Source organism: Vipera ursinii, assembly GCF_947247035.1.
Source record: "Vipera ursinii genome assembly, chromosome: 6".
NCBI classification, from domain to species: domain Eukaryota; kingdom Metazoa; phylum Chordata; class Lepidosauria; order Squamata; family Viperidae; genus Vipera; species Vipera ursinii.
In genome coordinates this window covers 34138078-34144806 of record NC_139515.1, presented here as the reverse complement: position 1 = coordinate 34144806, position 6729 = coordinate 34138078, and positions in this window count along the sequence as shown.

Here is a 6729-nt window from a genome sequence, read left to right as displayed (position 1 = left end):
CTTTGCAGATAGAGCTCAAATTCGAAAAACAAACACATATTCATGTTCCCCCGGCTCACCGAACACCAAAAAATCATGAGTTTTACAGATCTGATGTCTCCTTGCGGAGATAGCCCATGTTATATCTTGCATTTGTTAGGAAAACTGCTTATAGCATGAAAAGTGCCCTTTGCAGATAGAGGTCAAATTCGAAAAACAAACACGTATTCTTGTTCCCCAACCTCCCCAAAGACCAAAAAACCATGTGTTTTGCAGTTCTGATGTTTCCTTGCGGAGATAACCCATGTTATATCTTGCATTTGTTAGGAAACACTGCTTTTAGCAAGAAAAGTGCCCTTTGCAGATAGAGCTCAAATTCGAAAAACAAACACATATTCATGTTCCCCCGGCTCACCGAAGACCAAAAAACCATGAGTTTTGCAGATCTGATGTCTCCTTGCGGAGATAGCCCATGTTATAACTTGCATTTGTTAGGAAAAACTGCTTTTAGCAAGAAAAGTGCCCTTTGCAGATAGAGCTCAATTTCGAAAAACAAACACATATTCATGTTCCCCCGGCTCACCGAAGACCAAAAACCATGAGTTATGCAGATCTGATGTCTCCTTGCGGAGATAGCCCATGTTATATCTTGCATTTGTTAGGAAAAACTGCTTTTAGCAAGAAAAGTGCCCTTTGCAGATAGAGGTCAAATTCGAAAAACAAACATGTATTCTTGTTCCCCAACCTCCCCGAAGACCAAAAAACCATGCGTTTTGCAGTTCTGATGTCTCCTTACGGTGATAGCCCATGTTATATCTTGCATTTGTTAGGAAAAACTGCTTAAAGTATGAAAAGTGCCCTTTGCAGATAGAGCTCAAATTCAAAAAACAAACACATATTCATGTTCCCCCGGCTCACCGAAGACCAAAAACCCATCAGTTATGCAGATCTCATGTCTCCTTGCGGAGATAGCCCATGTTATATCTTGCATTTGTTAGGAAAAACTGCTTATAGCATGAAAAGTGCCCTTTGCAGATAGAGCTCAAATTCGAAAAACAAACACGTATTCATGTTCCCCAACCTCCCCGAAGACCAAAAAACCATGAGTTACGCAGATCTGATGTTTCCTTGCGGAGATAGCCCATGTTATATCTTGCATTTGTTAGGAAAAACTGCTTATAGCATGAAAAGTGCCCTTTGCAGATAGAGCTCAAATTCGAAAAACAAACACGTATTCATGTTCCCCAACCTCCCCGAAGACCAAAAAACCATGTGTTTTGCAGTTCTGATGTTTCCTTGCGGAGATAACCCATGTTATATCTTGCATTTGTTAGGAAACACTGCTTTTAGCAAGAAAAGTGCCCTTAGCAGATAGAGCTCAAATTCGAAAAACGAACACATATTCATGTTCCCCCGGCTCACCGAAGACCAAAAAACCATCAGTTATGCAGATCTGATGTCTCCTTGCGGAGATAGCCCATGTTATATCTTGCATTTGTTAGGAAAAACTGCTTTTAGCAAGAAAAGTGCCCTTTGCAGATAGAGCTCAAATTCGAAAAACAAACACATATTCATGTTCCCCCGGCTCACCGAAGACCAAAAAACCATGAGTTATGCAGATCTGATGTCTCCTTGCGGAGATAGCCCATGTTATATCTTGCATTTGTTAGGAAAAACTGCTTAAAGCATGAAAAGTGCCCTTTGCAGATAGAGCTCAAATTCGAAAAAGAAGCACGTATTCATGTTCCCCAACCTCCCCGAAGACCAAAAAACCATGCGTTTTGCAGTTCTGATGTCTCCTTGCGGAGATAGCCCATGTTATATCTTGCATTTGTTAGTAAAAACTGTTTATAGCATGAAAAGTGCCCATTGCAGATAGAGCTCAAATTCGAAAAACAAACACCTATTCATGTTCCCCCGGCTCACCGAAGACCAAAAAACCATGAGTTATGCAGATCTGATGTCTCCTTGCGGAGATAGCCCATCTTATATCTTGCATTTAGGAAAAACTGCTTTTAGCAAGAAAAGTGCCCTTTGCAGATAGAGCTCAAATTCGAAAAACAAACACATATTCATGTTCCCCCGGCTCACCGAAGACCAAAAAACCATGAGTTATGCAGATCTGATGTCTCCTTGCGGAGATAGCCCATGTTATATCTTGCATTTGTTAGGAAAAACTGCTTTTAGCAAGAAAAGTGCCCTTTGCAGATAGAGCTCAAATTCAAAAAACAAACACATATTCATGTTCCCCCGGCTCACCGAAGACCAAAAAACCATGAGTTTTACAGATCTGATGTCTCCTTGCGGAGATAGCCCATGTTATATCTTGCATTTGTTAGGAAAAACTGGTTAAAGCATGAAAAGTGCCCTTTGCAGATAGAGCTCAAATTCGAAAAAGAAACACGTATTCATGTTCCCCAACCTCCCCGAAGACCAAAAAACCATGCGTTTTGCAGTTCTGATGTCTCCTTGCAGATATAGCCCATGTTATATCTTGCATTTTTTAGTAAAAACTGTTTATAGAATGAAAAGTGCCCATTGCAGATAGAGCTCAAATTCGAAAAACAAACACATATTCATGTTCCCCCGGCTCACCATAGATGAAAAAACCATGAGTTTTGCAGGTCTGATGTCTCCTTGCGGAGATAGCCCATGTTATATCTTGCATTTGTTAGGAAAAACTGCTTATAGCATGAAAAGTGCCCTTTGCAGATAGAGCTCAAATTCGAAAAACAAACACGTATTCATGTTCCCCAACCTCCCCGAAGACCAAAAAACCATGCGTTTTGCAGTTCTGATGTGTCCTTGCGGAGACAGCCCATGTTATATCTTGCATTTGTTAGGAAAAACTGCTTTTAGAAAGAAAAGTGCCCTTTGCAGATAGAGCTCAAATTCGAAAAACAAACACATATTCATGTTCCCCCGGCTCACCGAACACCAAAAAACCATGCGTTTTGCAGTTCTGATGTCTCCTTTCGGAGATAGCCCATGTTATATCTTGCATTTGTTAGTAAAAACTGTTTATAGCATGAAAAGTGCCCATTGCAGATAGAGCTCAAATTCGAAAAAGAAACACATATTCATGTCCCCCCGGCTCACCGAAGATGAAAAAACCATGAGTTTAACAGATCTGATGTCTCCTTGCGGAGATAGCCCATGTTATATCTTGCATTTGTTAGGAAAAACTGCTTTTAGCAAGAAAAGTGCCCTTTGCAGATAGAGCTCAAATTCGAAAAACAAACACATATTCATGTTCCCCTGGCTCACCGAAGACCAAAAAACCATGAGTTATGCAGATCTGATATCTCCTTGCGCAGATAGCCCATGTTATATCTTGCATTTGTTAGGAAAAACTGCTTTTAGAAAGAAAAGTGCCCTTTGCAGATAGAGCTCAAATTCGAAAAACAAACACATATTCATGTTCCCCCGGCTCACCAAAGATGAAAAAACCATGCGTTTTGCATATCTGATGTCTCCTTACGGAGATAGCCCATGTTATATCTTGCATTTGTTAGGAAAAACTGCTTAAAGCATGAAAAGTGCCCTTTGCAGATAGAGCTCAAATTCGAAAAAGAAACACGTATTCATGTTCCCCCGGCTCACCGAAGACCAAAAAACCATGAGTTTTACAGATCTGATGTCTCCTTGCGGAGATAGCCCATGTTATATCTTGCATTTGTTAGGAAAAACTGGTTAAAGCATGAAAAGTGCCCTTTGCAGATAGAGCTCAAATTCTAAAAAGAAACACGTATTCATGTTCCCCAACCTCCCCGAAGACCAAAAAACCATGCGTTTTGCAGTTCTGATGTCTCCTTGCAGATATAGCCCATGTTATATCTTGCATTTTTTAGTAAAAACTGTTTATAGAATGAAAAGTGCCCATTGCAGATAGAGCTCAAATTCGAAAAACAAACACATATTCATGTTCCCCCGGCTCACCATAGATGAAAAAACCATGAGTTTTGCAGGTCTGATGTCTCCTTGTGGAGATAGCCCATGTTATATCTTGCATTTGTTAGGAAAAACTGCTTATAGCATGAAAAGTGCCCTTTGCAGATAGAGCTCAAATTCGAAAAACAAACACGTATTCATGTTCCCCAACCTCCCCGAAGACCAAAAAACCATGCGTTTTGCAGTTCTGATGTCTCCTTGCGGAGATAGCCCATGTTATATCTTGCATTTGTTAGGAAAAACTGCTTTTAGAAAGAAAAGTGCCCTTTGCAGATAGAGCTCAAATTCGAAAAACAAACACATATTCATGTTCCCCCGGCTCACCGAACACCAAAAAACCATGCGTTTTGCAGTTCTGATGTCTCCTTTCGGAGATAGCCCATGTTATATCTTGCATTTGTTAGTAAAAACTGTTTATAGCATGAAAAGTGCCCATTGCAGATAGAGCTCAAATTCGAAAAAGAAACACATATTCATGTCCCCCCGGCTCACCGAAGATGAAAAAACCATGAGTTTAACAGATCTGATGTCTCCTTGCGGAGATAGCCCATGTTATATCTTGCATTTGTTAGGAAAAACTGCTTTTAGCAAGAAAAGTGCCCTTTGCAGATAGAGCTCAAATTCGAAAAACAAACACATATTCATGTTCCCCTGGCTCACCGAAGACCAAAAAACCATGAGTTATGCAGATCTGATATCTCCTTGCGGAGATAGCCCATGTTATATCTTGCATTTGTTAGGAAAAACTGCTTTTAGAAAGAAAAGTGCCCTTTGCAGATAGAGCTCAAATTCGAAAAACAAACACATATTCATGTTCCCCCGGCTCACCAAAGATGGAAAAACCATGCGTTTTGCATATCTGATGTCTCCTTACGGAGATAGCCCATGTTATATCTTGCATTTGTTAGGAAAAACTGCTTTTAGCAAGAAAAGTGCCCTTTGCAGATAGAGCTCAATTTCGAAAAACAAACACATATTCATGTTCCCCCGGCTCACCGAAGACCAAAAAACCATGAGTTATGCAGATCTGATGTCTCCTTGCGGAGATAGCCCATGTTATATCTTGCATTTGTTAGGAAAAACTGCTTTTAGCAAGAAAAGTGCCCTTTGCAGATAGAGCTCAAATTCGAAAAACAAACACATATTCATGTTCCCCTGGCTCACCAAAGACCAAAAAACCATGAGTTTTACAGATCTGATGTCTCCTTGCGGAGATAGCCCATGTTATATCTTGCATTTGTTAGGAAAAACTGCTTATAGCAAGAAAGGTGTCCTTTGCAGATAGAGCTCAAATTCGAAAAACAAACACATATTCATGTTCCCCCGGCTCACCGAAGACCAAAAAACCATGAGTTTTACAGATCTGATGTCTCCTTGCGGAGATAGCCCATGTTATATCTTGCATTTGTTAGGAAAAACTGCTTAAAGCATGAAAAGTGCCCTTTGCAGATAGAGCTCAAATTCGAAAAACAAACACGTATTCATGTTCCCCCGGCTCACCGAAGACGAAAAAACCATGAGTTTTGCAGATCTGATGTCTCCTTACGGAGATAGCCCATGTTATATCTTGCATTTGTTAGGAAAAACTGCTTTTAGCAAGAAAAGTGCCCTTTGCAGATAGAGCTCAAATTCGAAAAACGAACACATATTCATGTTCCCCCGGCTCACCAAAGACCAAAAAACCATCAGTTATGCAGATCTGATGTCTCCTTGCGGAGATAGCCCATGTTATATCTTGCATTTGTTAGGAAAAACTGCTTTTAGCAAGAAAAGTGCCATTTGCAGATAGAGCTCAATTTCGAAAAACAAACACATATTCATGTTCCCCCAGCTCACCGAAGACCAAAAAACCATCAGTTATGCAGATCTGATGTCTCCTTGCGGAGATAGCCCATGTTATATCTTGCATTTGTTAGGAAAAACTGCTTTTAGCAAGAAAAGTGCCCTTTGCACATAGAGCTCAAATTCGAAAAACAAACACATATTCATGTTCCCCCGGCTCACCGAAGACCAAAAAACCATCAGTTATGCAGATCTGATGTCTCCTTGCGGAGATAGCCCATGTTGCATTTGTTAGGAAAAACTGCTTATAGCAAGAAAAGTGCCCTTTGCAGATAGAGCTCAAATTCGAAAAACAAACACATATTCATGTTCCCCCGGCTCACCGAACACCAAAAAATCATGAGTTTTACAGATCTGATGTCTCCTTGCGGAGATAGCCCATGTTATATCTTGCATTTGTTAGGAAAACTGCTTATAGCATGAAAAGTGCCCTTTGCAGATAGAGGTCAAATTCGAAAAACAAACACGTATTCTTGTTCCCCAACCTCCCCGAAGACCAAAAAACCATGCGTTTTGCAGTTCTGATGTCTCCTTGCGGAGATAGCCCATGTTATATCTTGTATTTGTTAGGAAAAACTGCTTAAAGCATGAAAAGTGCCCTTTGCAGATAGAGCTCAAATTCGAAAAACAAACACATATTCATGTTCCCCCGGCTCACCGAAGACCAAAAACCCATCAGTTATGCAGATCTCATGTCTCCTTGCGGAGATAGCCCATGTTATATCTTGCATTTGTTAGGAAAAACTGCTTATAGCATGAAAAGTGCCCTTTGCAGATAGAGCTCAAATTCGAAAAACAAACACGTATTCATGTTCCCCAACCTCCCCGAAGACCAAAAAACCATGAGTTACGCAGATCTGATGTTTCCTTGCGGAGATAGCCCATGTTATATCTTGCATTTGTTAGGAAAAACTGCTTATAGCATGAAAAGTGCCCTTTGCAGATAGAGCTCAAATT